The sequence below is a fragment of the Colobus angolensis genome, unplaced genomic scaffold, assembly GCF_000951035.1.
Source record: "Colobus angolensis palliatus isolate OR3802 unplaced genomic scaffold, Cang.pa_1.0 Scaffold535, whole genome shotgun sequence".
Classification (NCBI taxonomy): domain Eukaryota; kingdom Metazoa; phylum Chordata; class Mammalia; order Primates; family Cercopithecidae; genus Colobus; species Colobus angolensis.
The window spans coordinates 959,526-985,814 of NW_012118877.1; the positions used below are offsets into that span (position 1 = coordinate 959,526).

General features: G+C 37.4%; 1 pseudogene; it reads right to left on the reverse strand.

The window, feature by feature from the left end:
- Nucleotides 1-7,762: 7,762 nt before the first annotated feature.
- LOC105525465 overlaps nucleotides 7,763-26,289 on the reverse strand; it is a 35,764-nt pseudogene continuing 17,237 nt past the window's right edge.

A 26,289-nucleotide genomic window follows, 5' to 3' on the forward strand; every position in this document is an offset into this window, starting at 1 on the left:
TAACAAAAAGATGAAAAAGGGGCAGGTTTATGATATGTGAATTATGTGTTTAAGTCATTTTATAGACAAGCTCTCTATAAGGCACAACTATTTAACTGTAGGTTTAAGCAATACCACATTAGGTATTGTTTAAATCTTATTTACCTGGACAATATTATTGATGTGTTAATTAGCCAAATGCATACAGGGTTTCTCTAAGTGCTGGGGACTGGATAAGGTTTCTGCTATGGAGTTGAGGGTGTGAGTGAAGTTTTGGGAAGGTTGAATACCAAGAAGAAAAATAAGACTTGGCATCTATCCCAGAGAAGCAGACAGTTAAATAAAGAAGAGAGACTTTTAAACTTGCAATTCAGCAAAGGGGAAATCAATGGCCCTTCTGGGTCCATTCAGTGGAAGGAATCTTAACCATCAAGTTTAAGATAGACCTGCCAAAGATGCAAAAGCTGAGCTAGAGTATTGGAAGTGAGTAGGGAATAGTAGAGAAACTAGCTAGAATGGTAAGATTTAGGAGAAAGAATTGCCAGTCTTTGATGACTGGTGAATGAGGGGGGCAGGAGAGAGATAACACCTAGATTTCTGCTTTGGAAAACAAGTAAGTCCTCATGTGCTGCGAGTTGTGTTCTTTGGAAGCAGATGCCAAAACAAAGACTGGCATGACAAGTATTTATTAGAGATCAAATTCTGTAGAAGGAAGGCGGAGGAAGCAGGGTTAAGTGGGAGGAGAAGATGAATCACAATGCAGGCCTGATGCCTTGGTCAATCTCTCAAGAGCTCTGGGTAGCATATGGCTCATCAAAGTTGTCCTGAAGGGAGCTGAAATGACTAGGGCTTTGTGCTCTCACTCTACTCAGTAATTGGATGTAGACCAGTCCAGGAACAGCATGGTCTTAGGTAAGATGGCTCTCTGAAGCTGTGGAGAAACCTGTGGGAGCTGACAACTGAGGCTGCTTGCTGACAACCTTCCCAGCTACTGAATACAAGTCTTCCTTGAGGGGTATCTGGGCAACACAGGTTGGGGCAGGAAGTGGTTTGAATGAATATAGAGTTCTATCTTGGACATACTGAGACTGAAAGACATTTAGCCAGAGCCAGCCTGTAGCCAATTAGTTGTATAAGAAGTCTTTCAGTGCTGGAGAAGAGTTTGGTCCAGAGACATAGATTTTGGAATTATCAATATTTGAGACTAAATTGAAGCAATGGGAAGCTAGGCAAGCTCACCCAGGCATGTAAAAATGGCAGAAGGGGACCAAGACTGGAAGCCAGGAGAGCACCAGCTTTTCTGAAACAGCCAGAAAGAGAGGATATTGACAAGGTTTAAGAGAGAATGAGAATCCAAGAAGGATCATTTCATAGTAAACAAAGAAGGAAAATTCTTCTAGGAGGAGAAATTGGACAGGAGTCAACACTTGCCTTAGAAAACTTCAGTAAGATAAGGACCCAAGTGTCAAGTGCATGTGTGTGTGTGTGTGTGTGTGTGTGTGTGTGTGTGTGTGTGTGTGAAGTGAGCTATCTATAAAGTCCAGACCTCAGGATCAAACCACATCTTCCCTCAGCATCTCTATCTCCATCTGCCATCTTGTCCTTATCTTTAGTTTTGAAGGAGAAATGGTCTTTTCTCCATATTAAATGTTAAATTACTTGTTGGTTTATCACATTTAACTCCTTTCTTTATATATTTCTCTTCAATTGACTATTTCTACCAAGTACCCTTATTTTCTGCCTTATTGCGACAGATCTACCCTATAATGGCAGGTGGAAGGGGTGGTAAAAGTAAGGTTAGCTTGATGCCATCTTCTAGCTATCATCAGATTTCCCTATTTTCTTTCATTGATTACTTTTCTTGTATCAGGGGTATATTTCTATTATTTTTATCTCCTCTTCATTCATTCCTCACCACTGAAATGATTATTCTCTTGAAGACTGTTAATAATAACTACTTATGTTTTTCTAATCTTTGTATTCAAGTTATTAGGTAGTAATCATAATTTTGGCTTTACCTTTGAGGGTCAGAGAGATAATTTGATTTGCCAGAGATTACAACATTATGAAGTGGCTCAACCGGGATTCAGACTGGCATTTGCTTGGCTGCAAATCTTTCCTAGAACAGCCCACTGCCTTTCTCACATTCAGGACTATTGATAAATTCAGAGATCTTTTTTCCTCATAATCCTTGTCATCAGCTGCATTTGATATTTTGGCTTTCCTCTTTGTGGAAGACATCTGTTTTTGCCAGTCCAGAATTATTTTCTTCTAAATTGGGTAAGAGTATCCCAGTTTTCTCTTTAGAGACGCACCCATTTCTCTCATTTCTAAAATGTCTATCTCAGCATATTAGGGCTGGTCTCACTCACTCCCAGATCTAGAGGTAAGCACATGACATAAAAGAAAGCAAATATAATAAGGCCAAAAGTCCTGCATACATGCCAATGTTCCTGATTATTTTAGGTACTCCATTCCTACATAACTCTTCTACTTCTAGGGGGCAATACTGATGTACCAGTTTGAAACATGGACTTGCTGAAAATAACAACTACTTGTATGATTTGCTGAAATCCCTGTCCTCTTTCCACTGCACCATGATGATCCAGTGTTTGGCTGGTGTCGTCCCAATTCAGGCCTTAAGCTCATAATTTGTATGGCCAGTAGCCACCAGGAATGAGTCACAAGCTGGCCAGCTTGTTCTCTGCAACGATTTGGGGTCTTCTCATTTTCCTTCTGCCTTGTTCTCATTCTCTATGTGGTCTTAGTGTCTACCAGACTCTTGTTCTTTCCAATTTTAATTTATGCTGACTTCCACTTGCAAAAGTGATAGAACTTGGACTTCTCCATAAATAAATAAATAAATGTATATATCATGTATATATATATCATATATATATAATTTTTTTGAGATGGAGTCTCACTCTGTCACCCAGGCTGGAGTGCAGTGTCACAATCTCAGCTCACTGCAACCTCCACCTTGCTGATTCAAGCGATTCTCCTGCCTCAGCCTCCAAGTACCTGGGATTACAGGCACACACCAACATGTACAGCTAATTTTTGTATTTTTAGTAGAGACAGGGTTTCACCATGTTGACCAGACTGGTCTCCAACTCCTGACCTCCTTTGCTCCCAAAGTGCTGGGATTACAGGGTTGAGCCACCACACCCGACCCAAAAATATTTTTTATTGTCTATTTCTTGGTTTAGTTGGGGTTTGGGGTTGTTTTCATATTTTTACTTACTAAGTAATTCTGCCCATTTCTGGTTGCTTCAGAACACTTACAAACCCAAGATCCAGCATCCTGGAACCCAAACATAGCACTAATCCATTTGGTCAATACCCAAACTTATTATGCTGGGTTTTCAGAAAAGGAGGATCAGACAATTTTTTGAATTCACGTTTATCTCTCCTGCTTATAAGCAAGAATCTCAGGGATGAGGACCAGGTCTTGTTAACTTTTGGTTCTTACAGTCCCTGAATAACACCATGGTAGTTATTGAGAAAATTCTTGCTAAATTAAACTGGTTGGACTCCATATGGCTTAGGATTAGAATCTTAGAATTTCAGTTTTTAACTGTGACAAGAATTCTCCCTGCAACCTGGAATGACTCAATATTTCCCTTACATATAACTTAGGGATGCTGATTGGAATTGTCTACAAAAGACTGTAATATTTTAATACCCAAAACTGAATATTACAAAATGTCCTTTATGACTATTACATAATAGAGAAAACCACAAAGAAAAGAGGTTTTCATTTGTTATGATTTCTAAGCTTAATTTCAAATTTTATCTTTTTAATAAAAATGTCTTCTGGAAAAAAATTTTAGGGTTTGGAAATTTTCATTCAAGTTCAATATGAGAAAATCCTAGAACAGTGGAGAATCATATGATATTGGACAAGATCCAATTTTCCAAAGAAGGAAGCAGAATTTCTTTTGCACATTTCTAGTCTTTTTCTACTGTTTTAGGTGTTAGTATCTTCTTTATTTTGTTACCTGCATGGCAAAAATAGAGAACAAAATGTGTGGCCACAGGAATTCTAAGCTGAATTTATGATCGTGAGAGAGACATGTTTAGGCATCACAGAGGGATGTACTTTTGTCTCTTCGGGACAATGAAGTTATACTAAGAGTGGTTATGTCTTGCATTAATGAAATCATGGAAAGATTTCTATTTGAAACTACCACAGATAGAACAATATATTCGTTGAAATGATAGTTTTCTTCAGTGTATAAGGATACATATATTGAAGAGTAATTCTCTATGTGGAAGATGATATTGCAGTTTGAAGGGACTATTAAATAACCCCCTGGTTTTCCCTCTTGAATTCTAAATCAATTGAGATGGGCAAAGGAGTGAGCCAGATGAACATAAAAGTAGGACTCCCAGGGAACATGTGACAACAATGAGCTTCCCGATTATGAGCCCTGGAACTAAGCAAACATATTCACCCACTCACTCTGGGGGAAGAAAAGCAAGCTTACAACCTTTACCACTAAGCTTTCCATATGGTCCACTAGAGCAGATTCTCTGCAGGCAGGCAAATCCCAAAGACCAAGGGGAGAAGAAGGAGCTACACTTGCCAGGTTCTCCTCCGAAACTCACCAATCTTGAAATTAGTCTGCCTCTCCTTGGAATCCGGCAGAGTAAAATAAAAACAGAGTGAAGAGCCTAAGAGGAGAAAATTCCTTTTGAAGGAAAAGAGGAGTGAGGAATAACAGCACTTCTGGCCCCTATCAGCGCCACCAAATGATGTGTACTTGGCACACTCCCGAGTGGGGGATTATAGGCGTGAGCCATTGTGCCCAGCCTTTTTAAACTTTCTTATAGAAATATCTTTTCAAAAATTCTGGATGCTCAAATGATGCTATTATCTCAGTAATGATACTTTCCCTAGAATATATTGTTTGATGTGCTATATTGTTCTACAATGGTTCAGTTCTTAAGAACGTTTCTGTTAAATATGATGGTAACCTTGTTTACTATCCAATTTATCATAATTTATATTTCTGATACTTATACTAACCAGCTGTGGCATGAAAGACCTGCAGAAGACTTTCTTAGATGTTGATGCCTATGAAGAAGACCAAGAAAGAATGGCCAAAGGTGGGAAGCAAGACAAGAAGAAATTCTCCTGAAATCCAGCAGCGTGGGGGAGTAAAAGAAAATTTCCATGGAGGTGCATTTTCTAAGAACTATATTAAACATTTTTTCCCATCAGTGATTTTGGCTTTGCAAGGTCACTTTCTAAGTGTTTATTTTTAATTGTACCACAGATCATTAGAAATTTGTCTTTTAACTTTCTTCTTTTTATTTATTTATTTTTTATTTTATAGAGACAGGGTCTCACTATGTTGCCCAGGCTGATCATGAACTCCTGGGCTCAAGCTATTCTCCAAACCTGGCCTTCCAAAGTCCTGGGAATCCAGCAGAGAAGATTCAAGAAGATTCCAGAAGTGATCAAGATATTGATGTTAAACAGTTAAGTAAAAGAAGAACTGAAATACATATTTGCCTCTGGCAAGTAAGAGGTTGTTGCATACCTCAATGAAAGTAGTTTTAGTCGAAAGGTAGACTAAAAACCATTTATAATGGGTTCAAGAGTAAATCATCTGTGGAAATGGAAACTGCTATTGTGAAATGTAGATTTCCACTTCTAAAGATTTACTTATGAATAGAAGTAAAAAGAAAGTACAAGATTTTACAAGATATGTTAGGTCAAAGGAAAATCAATGTTCTTTCGTAAAAAATTACTACCAATCTAATAAACATACTGAAAACCTATAATAATTAGTACATTGCTGATGTATTTCTACATAATGGTATCATACAATAAATTACAACTAATTTCTGTGGTCCCTGTAATTAGACCGTACAGTATATGATGGAACTAAATGTGATGAAAAACAATACATACAAGAGAGTTCTAAATGCACCAGGAACTTTATCAAAGGCTTCCTTGAGGGAGTAGGGCTTGGCCATTCATTAAAATTAGGTGGAATATTAAAAAAAAAAACTTGGTAAAAAGGACAAAGATTTTTCAGGATGGCGATAGAAGGATAAAAGGTATTGATCAAGGCATAACAATTAGAATGCAATTTTGTTTTTGAAATTTGAAATTAAATGAAAATTCTTCCCATTGCCTGTTCCTCCTTCAGAGGCCCCAAACAATTGCTCAGCCTCAACCTTCTTCTTCTTGAAAAGACTCCCAACCCTGGAATTATTAGTCAAACTAGACATGGGTCAGGGTGGGGAAAATAAAACAGATGAGGTGGTTTATGTGTTTTTCTTTTTCTTTACCTAAGAACATATTTATAACATATCACAGTTAGTGATTACTATGTACAAGACACTAAATCAAGCACTTTTTCCATATTAACTAACTTTTATAATTTAATCCTCACTATAACCCTATAAGAAAATTATTTCTATTTTGCATTTTACAAAAGGGAAAACTAAGACATAGACAAGGTAAGTAAATTACCCAAGGTTATCCAGCTGGTAAGTAGCAGACCTAAGATTTTTTTTTTTTTTTTTTTTTTTTTGAGACAGAGTCTTGCTCTGTCGCCCAGGCTGGAGTGCAGTGGCTGGATCTCAGCTCACTGCAAGCTCCGCCTCCCGGGTTCACGCCATTTTCCTGCCTCAGCCTCCCGAGTAGCTGGGACTACAGGTGCCTGCCACCTCGCCCGGCTAGTTTTTCGTATTTTTTAGTAGAGACAGGGTTTCACCATGTTAGCCAGGATGGTCTCGATCTCCTGACCTCGTGATCCACCCGTCTCGGCCTCCCAAAGTGCTGGGATTACAGGCTTGAGCCACCGCGCCTGGCCCAGACCTAAGATTTAAACCTAAGCAGTCTGGTGCCTGGGGCTAGGCTCTCAAATGCTTTTCCTCTGCTGCCTTTATCCTTATTTCTATATTTCTTGTTATTTTCCACAAAGTAAAAGTAATACAAGCTCAAGATCTCAAAAAATAAATAAATAAATAAAATCAAAAGTATGCTGTCTTATAATGAAAACAATGGTCTCTACCTCTTGAGGTGAAACCCCACCTCTACCTTCAACCACTGCTTTTTAATATTTTTATATTTATATAAGTATGTTTTAATGTAAATTTTATAAGTAATATATCTTTATATTATAAATACACATATCCTGAAAGGTAAATACAAACACGACATAATTCCCACCTACCCAATGTTACAGACATTTTAGAAAATTGACAAATAAATAGCAAAAGCCTCCCTGCTTCTCACGTATCCCAAAGGTAATTGTCAATCCCAATTTGTGTAATTCATCTTAAGAAAAAGAATATTTGCATATAACCAAAATAGATGTATCTATTGATATACTTCTTTTAAAAAGCACACAGAGTAAATGAATCATCTTTACGCACTGTGCTGTGCTTTGCTTTTTTTCTTCTATAATGATAATTATTTAATTTTTATACAACAATATTTATTATTTGAACAATCTCTAAAGAGTAGGTGTTTCACAGATAATGATATATGTACAAAAGATGAATTAAAACACATCCAAAGCCATGTGGTTTGGGGCTAATTCCTTGTTAGGTAAATGTTTTTACTTAATATAAATATGGGTATGTCCTGGGAGCCAGGAAGTATGGGAGAGTACAAAAGAGTACAAAATGTGGTCCCTGTCATTAATAGCTTATTGTGAAGGTCCAAGAAGATGTCAAGTAAAGGCAAGTGTGCATCACTGCCACCCTCTGCCCTGTTCTTTGGTCAGGGCCTCCAGTGCTTTGTTCTGCAGCTGCAGTCTTAGGCCCATCCTCCCACTGTGCTCTGAAGAATATAACTTTTCTGGAAGAAATTCCCTTCTTCAATGCTTCAGGCCAGTTAGGAGTCTCAAAATAAGTGGACAGAATATCAAATACCTGATTGATGGCCACCATCCCTAAATGATAGTTATTTCCACGTTGGTGTCTGATCATGTATCCCTGGAATGACAGACAAGTGGGCTGTCTTGAAAGAGTATTCCTGGGCCTTTCAAAATGTCACCTTCTTCTGAATGCTTTCATCTACAAGTCCATCAAAGATACAAACTTTGTTTATATCAACATCTTCAAGAGTGTATTCTGAGTTAGGAGTCGGAAACACAAGGGTTTCCAGAGGAAATAAACTAAAAGAAGTCCTCTTTTATGTCTATGAAGTCGCTAGAAAATTCTTCTTCACTCTTCACACAGGGCACTGTCTACCGTGAATCCAGTGAGGCAGATCCAAAATGGCCTATTAGATTTCGTTTGAACCATACAACCTTCATATCTGTCCAGCCAGTCTACTCCATTCCTTCTTTGACATGTGGTAGGTCATACTCAAATTGATACACAGCCTTTGTCCTGAGTGTTTGTCTTCCAAAAGAATCTCTTTGCTTAGAGATCTCAGAAAATATTTGCTGTGTTGGGGGCAGATTCCTGGATTTTCTGCACAATTGGCTTTTCTTCTTTCTTTTTCTTGTTTTCTTTTGCTCTTCTTTACTGCAACTATCTTTCCCCAGTGTCTCTGTTTTCCCTGGACATTTTTCTTATGATATCCAAAAAACCAAATTGTTGGAGAACGAGCATCATCCTGCACTCTGATGGTCAAGGTCTCTCCCTCCTGGCATTTGCACTCTGCATCAATCTGCAGAAACCGCAAACTTTCAGATATTGCAGGTATTCAGATATTTCTGATATTTCAGGTGACTGTGCTCTAAGCACTCCCTTCTAATTCCCAGTCCATGTGCCTAGTCCATGGATCCCATCATGTGCTTTGCTTTTTTCAATAGAAAACGTGTCTTCAATATTTTTCCACCTCAGGACACACACATCTACTTCCCTTTCTTTTAAAAGTTGCATGATATATAGTAAGATTACACTATAATTTACTTAATCAATATTTGTATATATTGATGGATAATTTTAATGTTTCCAGCTGTTTTAATTTTCCAGTTGTTGCATTTTTCTTAGATTTGTTGTGAAATTGAAAGAGTTAATGCAAGTAAAAAATGTGTTTTTTCTCTCTAGCAGAAATCCAATTATAAAAATCTAACAAAAACAACTGTACATAAAAGTCAAGACCTAAATATGAAGAATGAAATGTGGTATGATTTTAAGTAGTTAGTACAGTGTCAGCAAATATATTGACTTTTGCACTAGGATTTTTTTTAGCAACACATGGCTGTAACACTGGATGTATAAAGAAGTCCTTGTAATCTCAGCATTCTAACTCACCAGTGAACAGTTCTGTGTGTAACAATGGGGAGAGGAAATGGGCGAACAGACTGATGCAATACATACACATATATCAAAAAAATAACTCTCCTCCTTTTAACTTTACTTCTCATTACTGCTCTTTCTCCCTGTCAACGGGGGGTCCAAATATTCTCTCAGCACCACCAGGAAGATGAGCTGACAGTGGCCCCAACCACACACACACACACACACACACCCCTCAAAGCTCCCTTCCATATATTCTGAGCTATAGCTGCCTCTATTCTGTCTCATCCTTCATCTTGCTCCCATCCTCTTTCCAATTTCCAGATATTTTTTAAAATCTAATTTTGTCTTCCAGCCTCCTATATTTCCTAGGCATTCATTCCATCTTGTGTTTCTTTACTGTGATTTTCATAGAAAATTAGCCTAAACTGGAAACCACAGGGAAGATATTTTTAAAGAGATTAGTGATTGTTAATTACAGTTATAGCCTAAAGACTATATTAAGATGAAAGAGAGGAAAAACACAGGAAATTCTGAGAATAACTGATGAATCAGTTCCTAAAGAGGGCAGTAAAGTTGGATTCAGCGTGTAAACAAAGTTCTTGAGCAAGGGAAAAAGGATTCATTCATTTCAAAATTCGTTACTGAAGTTCTACTATATTCTAGCAATGTCATAGCCACTGGAAAGTATAGGGGTACTTTTTTAAAATCCAATTTTTATGGATCTTGCATTCTAGTCAGAGGAGGCAAACAAAATGAATATACAGAATGTTAGATGGTAGTAAGCACTATGGAGAAGATTAAGACATAAAAGGGAGATAGAGAACAGTGTAGAGTATCAAGCAATTTTAAATAAAGTGATTAGAATGCCTCAATGAGGACAGGCGTGGTGGCTCACGCCTGTAATCCCAACACTTTGGGTGACCGAGGTGGGTGGATCACCTGAGGTCAGGAGTTTGAGACCAGCCTGCCTAATATGGTGAAACCCCGTCTCTACTAAAAATACAAAAATTAGCTGGGTGTGGTGGCGGGTGCCTATAATCCCAGCTGCTTGGGAGGCTGAGGCAGGAGAATTGCTTGAACCCGGGAGGCGGAGGTTGCAGTGAACTGAGATCTTGCCATTGCACTCCAGCCTGGGGGACAAGAGCGAGACTTCATCTAAAATATAATAAAAATAAAAAAGAATGCCTCAATGAGAAGAAAACATTCAAGCAACAATCCAAAGTAAGCAAAGGGAAAGCCAGGCAAATATCATGGAGAAGACCGTTCCAGGCAAAGGGAACAACAAATGCAAAGGCCCAAGGCCGAGCAAGGCCACCATAGTCAAGGGACAACAAAGAGATGAACGACTGAGGAGAATAGGGCCATGAGGTCAAAGAGGCAATGATGAACCCAACGGTATGAAGCTTTAAAGGCCATTGCAAATACTTCGGCTTTTGCTTGGCATGAAATGAGAACACAATGGATAGTTTGGGGCAGAAAATATAATCTGATTTACATTTTTAGCAGAATAACTCCAGATACTATATTGAGAATAGACTGCAGGTGCACAATGTTGTGGGAGAAAGAGGATAAATTAGGAGGTTATTGAAATAGTCCAAACAAGAAATGATAATGACTTGGCTGGCAAGGATAACTCCGAAGTGTGTAGCCTAAAGAGCTGCAAGGATGCGAGTTGCCATTACCTGGCATGGGGAAGATGATGGGACAACTTCAATCAGTGAAGTTTGAAAAGTGTATTGGATACCCAGTAGAGATGTTTAATAGGTAATAAGAAATATGAGTGTAGTTCAAGAGTTCGGGTTAGGCTGGAGATACAAAAAGCATGCAGCTGATAAATATTGACTCATTTTCCCTTATACAGAAAAGAACGATGGATACTACCATGGGAAGTTTTATAATGTAGGGAAGAGAAATTGTTAATATCTGATGGCCTCTATTTTGTCTATGAAAACTGAGGCAAAGTAATCTACTAAAAGAGAAAAGGTTGAGGCTGTTAACCCATATTTAGTGAAAAAAATTACCAAGCAACACTGAGGGCTCCAGTGGACTTGAAAACCCTAAGTTTGCAGTAGTTTTAGTTGCTAGTTATACAGTCTTACTTCTGCACTGTTCAGTAGCCTATATGTTCAAACAGGGAAGAGAGTTCTTGAATTCAGTCTTGAGGATTTATTGCAGTAATGTGGAAAAAGAAAAGAGTAGCAGAAAATTAATAATTCTGGTGAGCGTATCATAGAGTTGATGACCATAGAACTCAAACTGAGTGAGAAACATGCATAATAAGGATAGTTAAAAAATAGGAGGATGAAGAAAAGTTGGTTAATGGGCATAAAAATACAGTTAGAGAGAAGAAATAGATTCTAATATTTGATAATACAATAATGAACGATAATAAATTATCATTAACTATAATTGTAATTACTATATATTTCTATATATCATATATAAGACATACATAAGATATACTACATATTTCAATATATATCTGTTATATGATATATATACCTTATTTACATATAATATATAAGTATATTATATATATTTCAAAATAGCTAGAAGATTTTAATATTCTCAACACAAATAAAAGATAAATATTTGAGGTGATGGACATTCCAGTTACCCTGACTTGATTATTATACATTGTATATATGTATCAAAATATCACAAGCACCCCAAAATATGCACAACTATGAGGTACCAATACAAATACAAGAAAATAGATAAGAAATTGGTGTAGTATACTAGTATAACTCAAATGAGCTAGACATCACGTAACACAAGTTATGTTTACAGTACCAATAGCTTCATTCACACTAACAAGAACACCACTGAATGCACGATATATAGGACATTCAAAGAAGAAAAAAAGTTTGTAGTAAAATCGATACTTTTCATAGTTGTGACATTTAGTTCACTGCTCAAACTATCTTTGCTTTTTCATTCCAAACTGATTTAATCTGATTCAAGCCAAAATCCCATATGCTTCTTTCTAACCTTCTCTGGAATTTTTCAACAGATGTAGGCATAATAATATAATTTCGGTTGGTCAAGTCCCTTAACAAAGGACAGAATGTCCTCTCACAGCATTCCAAAGAGATGAGTTTGTCTAAGCTGAGTAGAGTGCAAGAGAAGCAGTGGTCACAGACATGGAGGCTCTAGGCTTACATTGACCTGTTTTAATTAAATAATTATCAATATGGAAGCTTTTTTGAAAGAGTCTACCAAACATCAAAATTTTTAAAAGATAAATCTAGAGACTAATGAGTGTCTTTTTCATTATGCTTCCAAAAATATCAGGGTGTCGAACAGGTTTATAACAGGTGGATAATGAGAAGGAATTCTCAAATTACATTCATAGAGTTCACAGCCTGGCAGTAAGAGAAATCATATCTGGCTAGTTTAAGGATAAAGAGGACTGTATTGGAAGGATACTGAAAACAACCAGAAATCCAAAGATGAGGTGAACAACCAAGCTTGGGAAGAATAGGAACCAGGGCTAATTGTAGACTGAGAGGTAGGAGCTGATGGGACTTAGCTTTAGAGAGCTGTTAACGCAATTCAGCTTCCGCCCCCTTTAGGCTCTACATTTCTTTGTTCAAAACTCCAAATTCTTGGTAGAATGAAAAAAAATGGTCACCTAAATTAGATGCTCAACTCTGCATGAATGGACAAGATGAGAACAGGAAGGGGGGGAATGGTAATGAAGTTTAGAAATGGAGATTCTGAGAGATCATTCCTTTGTACAGTAGACAGTGTCCAGAAAAGATAAACTATTGGATCAAACAGCCACAGGAGGTTTCTACTACAGGGAAAGACTGGCGATAAGACAAGGAACTTCAAAGGTAAAGAATAAGAAAGAAAAAGAAAAAAGATTGAAGAAAAGACATAGCCAAGGAATCTAAGTATCAGAGAAGAAACTTATATGGAAACAGAGGTGGGAAGGACGTGCCAGAGTTAGCTGGTCCAAGACGTAAGAAAGAGTACGCATTCCAGGAGAGAGATCAGTCAGTGTGAAGAATCCTGAAGTAGGGGAGAGCATGTCGTGTTCACCATGCTGGTAGAAGTCAGTATAGCCAGAGCACAGGGAAGCAATATGGAGAAGGAAATTTAGATGGTGAAAAGCCTAGAGACAATGTTAGGATTTTGAAATTGATTCTACAGGCAATGGGGAGCTGTAAAAGCATGGCTGACAGAATCAGATATGTCTTTTAAAAAGACCACCCTGGCTGCAGCTGATTTAGCCACAGTCACCTGTAGGCCACCTGATACAGGAAGATGAAGGACATTAGGATTAGACCGTGCAGGGTTAGATGCCTGGTGCTACTGGCTGCTTGTGTGGTGTCAAGTATTATGTTGGTGCAAAAGTAATTGCAGTTTTCGCCATCAAAAGTAACGGCAAAACTGCAATTATTTTTGCACCAACCCAATAAGATACTTAACCTTTGAAATCTCAATTTTGGCATTTGTAAAGTAAAAATAACAAAATCTACCTTGCAGAGTTGTTGTCACTATTACTAAACATAAGCATAAGTTTTCCAGAGCATCATAAACAATAAATAAGAGTTACTTCTCATATTACTATCTTTCTGACTTTTATTTGCCATCTAGTTTTCCCTCATCTCTTTTCAATTCTGCTGGCATTTATTGAATACTTACTGAATGTCATGTAAAGCTGAGTGCTTTATAAGCATTTTCGCATCTGAGTCTCAAAGCAATTCTCTAAGCTAAGTACTATTATTATCCCATTTTTGAAGATGCAGATACTGAAGTTTAGAGACTTAAGCAACATATTCAAGATGAGACTTCTAGGAACAGAATTGCTCTTTGAAAGCAGAAACAAGTTCCAATTTCTACTGCAGGGTCTAGTTCATTACTATTCAGACAACAGACAACCAGGTTGTATTGGATGAAAGAATGGGTGAAATCTTCATTTGGAATCTCAGAAGATGTAAAGAACCCACATAAAAGTCCATAGGAGAGTTAGAAAATGACTATTTCTAAGTAGCTTAATATAAATACTCTTTTGCTTTTTATTTTGAACTTATAGATCAGTGTATTTTTTAGCAGTTCCTGTGTAAGAAATCACCCCGAAATGTAGTAACTTAAAACAACTGTTTGTTATAGTTTGTATTTCCTGAGGGTTCTAAATAAAGATCAGAAGTCTAGCTGGACTAAAATTAAGATATCCACAGGCCTGTGTTCCTTCTCGTGGCTTTAGAGAGGAATCTGTTTCCTTGTCTTCTTTAGATTCTAGAGGCCACCTATATTCTTTATCTCATGACTCCTCCCTCCATCTTGAAAGCCAGCCATATACCATTTTCAAATCTCTCTATGATATCTACCCTGGCTTCCATTACCCTATCTTCTCTGACTCTGAGTCTCCTGTCTCCCTTGTGATTATAATAAACTCACCAAGATGATCCAGGATAATCCTCCCATCTTAAAATGCTTAGCCACATCTTCAAAGTCCCCTTTGCCATGTAAAATAACACATTCACAGGTCCTGAGGATTAGGATATGGACATCTTTGCAGGGTAGTGAAGCTAATTTTGCCTCGCACAGACAGCTTCTCTTACCTACCTGGCAGTCGGCAGATTGTCAGCCCAGATGCCTCAGTTTTTCTCCATGTGATCTCTCTTTCCCCCTGCAGGCTTGTTCATGCTCATAAAACGTGGTGGTCTCAGGCCTTTAGCTCAGCAAGAGACCAGATTCCAAAGCACAAGCAGCTTTTCACATTTGCTTATGTCCTTTTGACTAAAACAAGTCACATGGCCACCCCAGACTCAAGAGGTAGAAATATATACCCCACCTCTTTATGGGAGGAGTTGTGACATCACATTGTAAGAACCTGGATGCAACAAATGGGAAGAATCTGTGGCTACTTTTACAATTTACCAAAATTAACATAATATGTGAGTGAGAACTTCTAAGACCTTCCCTCTTTGATTGCAATAATTGAGGTTTTGCATGGCTATTTCCTTTGCCTAGAATGCTCAAAATGCATTATCTTTTCCTGGCCAAATTATTTACCCCTTTCTTATTATAGCTTAGGTATGAACACCTCCAGGAAAATTCTTCTAACCCCAAACCCCATATTGTTCCTGGTGCTTTATCTTAGTGCTGTCATACTAAGTACTTCCTCCTAATATAGCACTTAGCACTCTGTATTGAAATCACCTGTTCATCTTCTTGCCTTTCATTCTAGACCATAAGCTTCTTGTGGACAAGAAAATGGGTCTTAGTTTTTCACACCTTCTCTGTGACTTAGCAATGTATCCTGTATATAGTAGGTTAAAAAGGTTTTATTGAATATGTGTATTAACACATATTCTATAAACTCTGATTATAGAGTTTCATCTACCCTTTTACCCCTCAATTGCTACTAATTTTTTTTTAAATAGGTTTCTTTACTTAGGAAATCTTTAATCCCATAGTTTTTTTCCTACTTTGGAACCTAGTCTTTCATTGATCAGCTAAATAAGAAAGGAAGGAATTTCTAGTACTAACCATCAGTCATAGAAAAAGTTTTCCTTGGAATAAAAAGCTAAATTGTGATTTTGGTACCTCAATAATACAAATTGGTTGTGTGACATTTAGTAAATCCACAAATTGCTGCCAAGGATGTTGATTTGCCAAACTAGACATCTCTAAGGCTGTCTTCAGCTGGGTGGCCAGTCAAAATTAGGAGCTCAGGGATAACTTGACTGATATTTCTTCAAACTAAAACCAAAATAAAAGTTGAGGTATTTTGGGATGTTTCCAGGAAGGTCTTAAGAGGCTGCCTGATTGCTGTTAATACATAAGGCAGAAGGCAAAGATTTCCAAAATTACATGACTCAAGGGCTAAGACTCCAGAACTGCAGACACAACATGAGTAAGCAGACCACTCCAAATTGCCAGTGGAATTAAGGAATTAAAAAGGAGATGGTGAGTTACAAGAAACAGAGCTTGTTTGGGGAATAGATACTCTGTGTGCCTGTAACCAAGAAAGCCAGCTATAATACAAGCTAAAATGAAATGTACAGATGTTTAGTATAATGAAATAACCAAGGAGAAACCCACCCCTGTGTTATTCTCCTATGTAATATGTCATGTTCTACAGACCACACTTGGAAGATGGGTGGTTGCCCTGCACATTTTTTAGCTCAGGTAATGATATTTTTATAACCTGAGTTATGAAGGACAAAAATATATAAAGACAGCATTGAAGTCCAAAGACAATCAAGTTAGCTAATGTTTAAATATCTTGAGAGTGTTTCTATGCCAATGTTAAAACTGTCACTGTTAATGCACTGAATATTTTGCAGGATCTCAGTTCATCAAACCTTAAAACAGATCACAGTTTAACAACAATAACAACAAATTCTAGGCTTTTTGAGAAAGGTTCTGAATTCCAAGTCTGCAAGGGGAATATACAATAAAAGGCACATTCTTATCTATTTGGAACTTATTCATGAGCTCACCCACGCAAATTGGCTACAGCCTATACATTGCCATTAATTTTGAAATCTTGCATTTAAAACCTCAAAGATATCATTCATTTAATCTTGGTGACACCACTGAGAGGTGGGCATTATTATTATTACACTCGTTTTTCAAATGCAAACTTGGCACAAAACATTTAGCTAATTGTCTAAGGTTACAAAATTATCGTATAATATACTTGAATCTAAGCAGGTGATTCCTAAACCTATTTCCTCAACCCAAGCACTACACTGCCTCTCTTAAAATATACCATGTCACCTGTCCTAAAGTGTATATTTAGCATGGATACACATGGAGAATTTGGAAACATCCTAATACGGTCATTTCAATTTAACAAATATTTCTTGAGCCCATGTTAAGTATGAAGTTCTTTATTAGACTTTCCCCCTCAAGAAAAAACTTCATGAAAAATATATATCAAGTGATGGTTTACTGGTTTTATAATTTCTCTTAAACTGATTTTACAATTGTCTCATGAACTAATAGAGACAAGTATAAATCTGAGCCCACAAATTTAGAAATGTCGGAAATAATACTTATTCATTACAATTCAACCTATTTAAATCACTGCCGCAGCTTCCCTGTGTTCACCTAGCAAGAAACCCTTTCTGCTGTGTTGCTCTTCTCTTCCAGCATTGTCAGGGACTCAGTCTTATGTCATACCAGATTCTTGGGGATGGGGATAAATTAGTCCCTTTGTTATCTCTTAGAATCTCTGAATGTCCATTTCCACAACTTGTGTGGCTCCTGTAAGTCTGATTCCTCTGTTGTGTCTGTGCTCCATGTTTTGGGTAAGGGAATCACAGGCAAGGCTGGGAGCCCTCAGACCCAGGACCATTTTCCTTTGATGCCCCATTTTTGCCATGTTTCTTGGACATGATCTTGTCATGTCTCTAGTATATGATCACGAAATGGGGCAAGCTTCTCTTCTGATCACAGATTTCTGATCACTGACCCCAGATTTCTCTAGCACAACCGAAATTTCTTCTTTCTGCTGAATCTCAATACCAATACACGCAATTGGTATATTTCATGATGCTGAGGTTTAGGGTGTGACTGATCCCATCACCCAGGTACTGAGCATAGTATCCAAAAGTTACTTTTTCAGCACTTGCCCCACTCCTTCCTTCCCATATTGTGGAGTCTCCACTGTCAATGTTGCCCATCTTTGTGTCCATGTGTACCCAATGCTTAGCTCCCACTTAGAAGTGAGAACATTTAGTATTTGGTTTTCTGTTCCTATACTAATTTGATTAGGATAATGACCTCCAGCTGAATCTATATTGCTGCAAAGGTCATGATTTCATTCATTTTTATGGCTGTGTAGTATTCCATGGTGTATATGCACCACATTTTTTTATCCAGTCCACCATTGATGGGTACCTAGCTTGATTCCAAGTATTTGCTATTGTGAATAGTACTCTGATGAATGAATGAGTGCATATGTCTCTTTGGTAGAATGGTTTATTTTCCTTTGGATATATACCCAATAATCAGATTGTTGGGCCGAATGGTAGTCCCGTTTTAAATTCTTTGAGAAATATCCAAACTGCTTTCCACAATGGCTGAACTAGTTTACACTCTCACCAATAATGTATAAGCATTCCCTTTTTTCTGCAGCCTCACCAGCATCTATTATTTTTTGACTGTTTAATAGTAGTCATTCTGACTGGTGTGAGGTTATACCTCATGGTGGTTTTGATTTATATTTCTCTAATGATTAGTGATTTACAGCACTTTTTTCATGTCTGTTGGCCACTTGTATGTCTTCTTTTGAAAAGTGTCTGTTCATGTTCTCGACCCACTTTTTAATGGGGTTGTTTTTTATTTGTTGATTTGTTTAAGTTCCTTATAAAGTCCAGATATTTGACCTTTGTCAGATGCATAGTTTACAAATGTTTTCTCTCATTCTGCAGTGTGTCTGTTTTCTTTGTTGACAGTTTCTTTTGCTGTGCAGAAGTTCTTTTGTTTAATTAGGTGCCATGTGTCAATTTTTGGTTTTGGTGGAATTGCTTTTGAGGTCTTAGCCATCAATTCTGTGCCAAGACCAATGTCCAGAATGGAGTTTTCTTCTAAGAATTTATAGTTTGAAGTCTTACATTTAAATATTTAAATATTCAATCCATCTTGAGTTAATTTTTGTATACGGTGAAAAGTAGAAGTCTTATTTCATTCCTCTGCATATGGCTGACCAGTTATCCTAACAGCATTTATTGAACAGAGAATCATTTTCCCATTGCTTGTTTTTGTAGACCTTTTCAAAGATGGACAAGGCTGTAGGTTTGCAGTTTTACTTCTGGCTTCTCTATTCTGTTCCATTAGTTTATGTGTCTGTTTTTGTACCAGTATGGTACTGTTTTGGTTACTGTAGTCTTATGTTACAGTTCGAAGTCAGAAAATGTGATGCCTTCGGCTTTGTTCTGTTTGCTTGAGATTGCTTTGTCTATTTGGGCTCTTTTTTGGTTCTATCTGAATTTTAGAATAGTTTTTTCTTACTCTGTGAAAAATGACATTGGTAGTTTGATAGGAATAGCACTGAATCTGTAGATTGCTTTGGGCAATATGGCCATTTTAACAACATTGATTCTTCTAATCCATGAGCATGGCATATTTTTCCAGTTGTTTGTGTCATCTCTGATTTCTTTCAGGAGTGTTTTGTTGTTCTCCTTGCAGAGATCTTTCAACTCATTGGTTGGAGGTATTCCTAGGTTTGTTTTTTTCTTTTGTCTGTTGTGAATGGGATATGCATTCTTGCTTTGGTTTTCTTTTTCTTTTAGAGATGTGGTCTTGCCATGTTGCTGGTCTCCAACTCCTAGCCTCAAGCGATTGTCCCACCTCAGCCTCCCAAAGTACTGAAATTACAGGCATGAGTCACTGCAACTGCCTCATAAACTCTTTTAAATGGAGTGTAGATGTTTACAAAAGGCCACTTAGTTTAAAAAGCTTCTGCCTTACACTTTCCAAAAACATATGTGGCAAAAAATGGCTACAGATCAGCTCTCTCCTTGAAAACCAGAAAGCAATAAATATATCTATACAAATTAGTATTTCAATGAATTACCCTGGCCTCAATTATAATTGAAATAATGAGATTGCAGAGTTTAGCTCAGCCTAACACTCCTTTAGTCTAAGTCAGTGGTTCTCAAAGTGTTATCCTTGGACCAGCGGCCTCAGCATCACCTGAGAACTTCAAATACAACTTCTTGGGACATATCCCAGATGCACTGAATCAGAAGTTCTTGGGTTGGGTCCAGCAAATTGTGTTTTTAAAAAGCTTTCCAAATGATTTTGATGCCCACCAAGTTTGAAGACCACTGGGTTAGGCGATGTATTTCTCTAGCATGGACTGTATACTCTTGAAATCAGCTATTTATTTGTCTCCTCCGTTAGACTGCAAATTTAATAAGAGTAGGAACCATGCCAGTCTTTTACATTGTTATATTCCCATTGCTTAATATTGACGGTAGGGGTAAGGGGTATATAGTGAGTGCTCATAAATGTTTGTTGAGTACACCAATAAATGAATGAGTTAAGAGATATTTTATTTGTCTATGGGATTATCATTCTAGTTTTACCAGATTATCATTCAGAGTGCAGTCATGAATTTGGAACAATTCCTACAATGAATTGAATAACTTTTGATGATATAATAGGCCTTTGAGCCTACTTTTCTTAGAAGAACTGAAAACAGATGTGCCTTGCAATATTCCTGAGCATGGTTGTTTAAATCCATGAGTTCATTCATTCACTAAATATTTATTGAATAGCTACCTATTTTTAGGTCTTCTGCTAGTAGTTTTGGGAGCTAGATTGATAAGTAAAGTGTATTTGCAGCTCTCAAAAGAGTATTCATCTCAGTAGTTAATTAATTCTAAACCTGTTATACAAATTTGTTGAGCACTATGCATTATTGGAGAATGAACCGATAAAGCCATATGTGTCTTCTGAATAAAGTTGAAAGTGTGCAAACAATTGCAGTTTACCAGCCTTGTCGATTGTTTTCTATGACCATTCAAGCTATTACAGATGGATGGGCAATGTATCACACAAATAATTGAACACATATATTTTCTTTTTTTTTTGGAGATGGAGTCTTGCTCTGTGGCCCAGGCTGCCAGGCTGGAGTGCAGTGATGTGATCTCAGCTGACTGCAACCTCCACCTCCCAAGTTCAAGTGCTTCTCCTGTCTCAGCCTCCTGAGTAGCTGGGATTACAGGCACGCACCACCATGCCCAATTAATTTTTTGTATTTTCGTAGAGACAGGGCATGTTGCACAGGCTGTTCTCAAACTCCTGAGCTAAGACAATCCACCTGCCTCGGCCTCCCAAAGTGCTAGGATTACAGGCGTAAATCACGGCGCCCGGCCTGAACACATGTATTTTCTTAAATCTGTTTTTGCATTTCTAACTACTTACAGATCATATTCATTTGAATGATACATGGATCCTTCAGCTAATGATGATTACTAATCATTGCATTTACTAACACTTACTGATCCTTCACTGTGCCAGGCAGTGTCAAATATAAATTTGTGTAATAGGTTTAGAATTAATTAACTACTGAGATGAATACTCTTTTGAGAGCCACAAATGCACTTTACTTATCAATCTGGCTCCCCAAACCACTAGCAGAAGACCTAAAAATAGGTAGCTCTTCAATAAATATTTAGTGAAGCTAAGAGATCACATGAAAAATAAAGATGGAATAAAGTTTATGAAGCCCCTTAATGATGAGCTCTTTTCCAACTTAAGATGAAGGAGAGGGCTTCTGTGACAGCTAGCAAGGAAGATTATTGGCCTGGGCTATAGATTAATAGATTTAGTTGTTACTTGGCTTTCTAATTAACTATCCAGACCAATGTAGCCTGAGAACCTACCTGTCCCACAAGTCTGCTCGCTGTAGTCCAAAGGTCTTGGGATGAGATACACTTCTTTTGAAGAGTGCAACAGAAGACAGTCCCATGCAGAATTATGGGCAAAGCTATACTGTGGGTGAGTTAACATGGTGGGAGCCTTTACAGTGGCTACCTCAAGAGTATAGTAGCACATGGAATGCATAGCAGGAGAGAGGAATGCACACAGTGCAAAATGAGAAGCAGCATTGTCACAGTGCTAACAGGACAGGATTTGGGCAGTGGCAGTGGCATGCTGTCCCTGAAAGTGATCATTAAACATACACACTTACAGGAAAAATGAGAATGAACTCTGTCAGTAAGGCATGTATTTTGTATTTTTTGTTATTTTTCTTTGTATTTTTCCTAAAAGATTTCTGTAATGAATATGTATTGTGATTACAACCAGAAAATACAATATGCTGGTTTTGAACAGCACTCCGATTTCCAGGCAATCGATCTACCTGCCAACTTCGAAAGGACAAATAGCTACTTACCTTCTCTATTATTCTGTAAGTTGATATTCTAAAATCATTCTGACTTAAAGTAGAGAACTAAGAAAGCAGCCCAAACTATAGCATCATGATCCCACAAAGTGACCAGGCTTTGATTGTTTTCTAATTTGGAAGGAAAAAGTCATGAAGTAACAACTGGGCACAGAGAAAATGTTGAAAGCAAAAGCTATTTTCTATATCACTTTATATCATCTAAAAAGTGATTTATATATGGCTCAAGTGATGACATCATTCTTGAATAAGTATGGGCTAAGAGTTGTTAATAGCATCCCTGGAAGCCAATCAAAGCTTGTTGTTTTTGAAATAATTATTAATCTCACTGTTTACATAAGTGTTTCTTGGCCTTAATGCTAACTGATGAAAGTCAGGGGTCATTATCCCCAGATACAAATATTGCCAAAATGACAATATTTTTCTGAACCAATGCATAGTTGTGACAGACTGACTAAACATAGGTTGACTATATAAAATATATTACTGTGCTCTTTTTTCCAAACAAAAAATGTGCTAATCTCATATATTTAATGCCCTAAGCCTGAAATAAGTAAACATCCAAGATTCTTCCACAGATTAATTTTGAGAAAAAGAAATGAAGAGAATAACTATAGATTGAAAAAGGCTGATATAGAAGATTCTAAAAGTATAATCAAATAAATATAGTGACTAGAGACATACATTTAAATGATGAAGCTAAAATAAAAATTTAAGAAGTGATTACTATAGGCCAGGCGCAGTGGCTCATGCCTGTAATTCCAGCACTTGGGGAAGCCGAGGGGAGCAGGTCCCTTGAGGTCAGGAGTTCAAGACCAGCCTGGCCAACATGGTGAAACACTGTCTCTACTAAAAACACAAAAATTTGCCTATAATCCCAGCTACTCAGGAGGCTGAGGCAGAAGAATCACTTGAACTCTGGAGGTGGAGGTTAGAGATAGCCGAGATCACACCACTGCACTCCAGCCTGGGCAACAGAGCAAGACTCCGGACTCTGTCTCACAAAAAAAAAAAAAAAAATAGTGCTTACTATAAAAGAGTAAAAGAAGAACAGTTACTTTTGAGAGTATGGAGGGGGTTACAACTGAGATAGGGGACATAAGAGAAGTATCTAGGCTAACTGACAAAGTACTACTTCTTTCCCTGAGTGGTGATGTCAAAGGTGTTTGCCTGATAATAATTTATTAAGCCTTAAAAGTTAAATTAAAATTATTTTAAATTAGTGCATACATATCCACAAAAAATCCACATGTGTTTGGTATTAAAGCTAATACATTAAAATTTCTAAGAGTGGTTCTCCGCTGGAGACAATCTCTCACTCCCTTCCCTATTCCCCATGGAGGAAAGTTCGGAAATTTCCTGTAATATATAGGGACCAAAATGAGTCATCAAAAGTACTGTGGGTGCACTTTTCATTGTCATTATGACTGGAGGGGCATTGGTAACATTATACAGGGTCAGATTTGTAAACATCCTATAGCATAAGAAGAGCTCTATATAATAGGAAAATTATCCCACCCAAAAGGTGAAGTGTCACTCATGTGAAATTAACTAATCAATTATGATCACCTAAAGTCCATGATGCCACATTTATTTATTTCTTTATACTCATTTCTGCCCTTTCAGAAGGGAAACATGATGTGTACACATGTATATGAACACACATACATATACATGCATATATATAATATGTGTGTGTGTGTGTCTATAAAGAACTAGTCTATCAAGTTCAAGGTTGACCAATTCATTTCACAGTTTACCAAATCGTAGTTGATTGCATGTGGTTAAGCTCATGAGCTTTAGAGTCAAACAGCCTGGAAGCAAAACCTTGAGCAAGATACATAATCCTTCTAAAATTCAGTTTACTCATATATAAACTGAAAATAATAGTATTAGCTACATGTACCATGTAGCTATTGCTAAGTAACCAACTACCTTCGAACTTAGAGTTTAAACCCAAAACCATTTATTATTCCTTACAATCTGGGCTGGGCTGGGCTTGGCTGGTCTCAGTCAGGGCTCACTCAGGCTTCTGCGATTACCTAGAAGAGAAGCTGGGGCTTGATAGTTTAGAATGACCTTGCTTGGGATATCTTGGCTCCTTTCCACATATGTCTCATGTCTCTCCAGGAGGCTGATGGCCTGTTTGCTGGTGGTGGCAGAGATCCCAGAGACAGAAGGTAAATGTGCAAGCACTTTTTCAAGTCTCCGCTTGTATTCAGTTTGCTATTGTTCCATTCGCCACGCAAGTCGCATAGTCATGCCTCAGCCAATGTTAAAAGAAATTACTAAAGGGTGTGGATGCAAGAGTGTGTGAAAAAATGCAACTATTAACACAATCAGCCCACCACACTACATCACACAGCTGTGTGAACATTACACAAGCCAATAAGTGTAAAATACATAGTACAGTGCCTAGCACACAGTAAGTGCTCAATAATTGTTAGTAATTATCAGGAGTAAGAGGCTACACATAATATTTCAAGCTTTCTACCTACTGTAGCTGAATATGTTATGGAATTATAGCTGTGTCTGAATTCAAGACTACTTATCTCCAGATAAACATTTTTTTTTTTTTTTTAATGCTAGAGACTTTGGAAATTTCACCAAGTTACTGAAAATTTGTTACTTAGATCTGGGTTGACTTAGTTTGAATCTATTGAAAAACTGCAAAACCCAGGGCCTCTCATGGGGTGGCGGGACAGGGGAGGGATAGCATTAGGAGTTATACCTAATGTAAATGACGAGTTAGTGGGTGCAGCACACCAACATGGCACATGTATACATATGTAACAAACTTGCACGCTGTGCACATGTACCCTAGAACTTAAAGTATAATTAAAAAAAGAGAGAGAAAAAAGAAAAGCTGCAAAACAAGTAATAAAAACAACATGAAGATTATGCGAATACGTTCCTAGAATCTTATTAACAACAAAATAGAGTGTTAGTAAAAATTGAAATAACAAAAGAACATTTTTTAAGCATGAAGCTTATTTCTCTACAGTAAAGTTGAATAGACAACCTTAAAAACTTTGAACTTGAACCCCTACAGGTGGAAAAGTATGTGCAAATTTCTAAGCAGGGTTCTTCACAGGATTACAAAAGCAAATTCTCATTTTTAATTAATATTGTGAAATAATATTATATTAATGGACTTTGAATTTAGCTTGGAAAAGCTTTAGGCAAACGAAAATTTTCACTGACCCTTTAGAATCTGCCCTGGCCCTTCCCACAGTTCTACTTTCACACCCAAGTATGAAATGTGAAGACATGCACATAGAAGTGCAGTTAGCATTTGGCTGTGTTAGCTAAACGTGTCTGCAAAGAGAGCTTGGTAATGCCAGGAAAGTAGAAACACACAATGAGCCCATCTGTTAGGGGACCACCAAAAAATTTTCTTCCCACCAATTATTTTACCAACTTTGCTTTCCACCCACAAATATACAAGCTGTAAAACAGATCACATTTTCAGTGTTTTGGCTAAAGACTTGTCACTAATTTTTTCTCCTGGAATATTAGATCCTTACTGCTGCTATGGCAAACTACCACAAATTTAGTGGCTTACGACAACACAAATTTAAGTAAAGGTATCAGTAGGCCTGCCCTCCTCTTTCTTTCTGTAGGCTCTAGAAGAGAATTTATTTCCTTGACTCTCAGCTTTTCAAAACCATCTGTATTCCTTAGCTTGTGGCCCTTTTCTTTTCAAAGTCAGCAACATGGTATCTCCAAATCTCTTTAATTGTCTCTGTCTCTCTCTGCTTCTAAGATCACATCTCCTTTGATTCTGACCTTTCTGCCTGCCTTATAAAGATCCTTGTGATTATATTGGTCCCACTCAGATAATCCAGGATAATCTCCCCGTCTCAAGATATTTAATCCCATCAACAAAGTCCTTTTTCAATGTGAAATAACATACTTACAGGTTCCAGAGATTAGGAAGCGGGCATTTTTGTGGACCATTATTCTGCCTACCACACCTGGTCAAAAAGGAGATTAGATATTTTAAAAGATTATATAATTAATATGTATTTCTTAACTGTCAGCTACAAAGAGCTGACATTTCAAATGGGAAAAGTGATATCTGACCTTTCTGATTTATAAGTTTATTGTAAAGATTAAAATAATATGGAACAACTTTTGCATTCTGCATACATGTAGATATAGACTAACCCTCAAATTTGAGAATATAATGCCTGAACTTTTGCTTG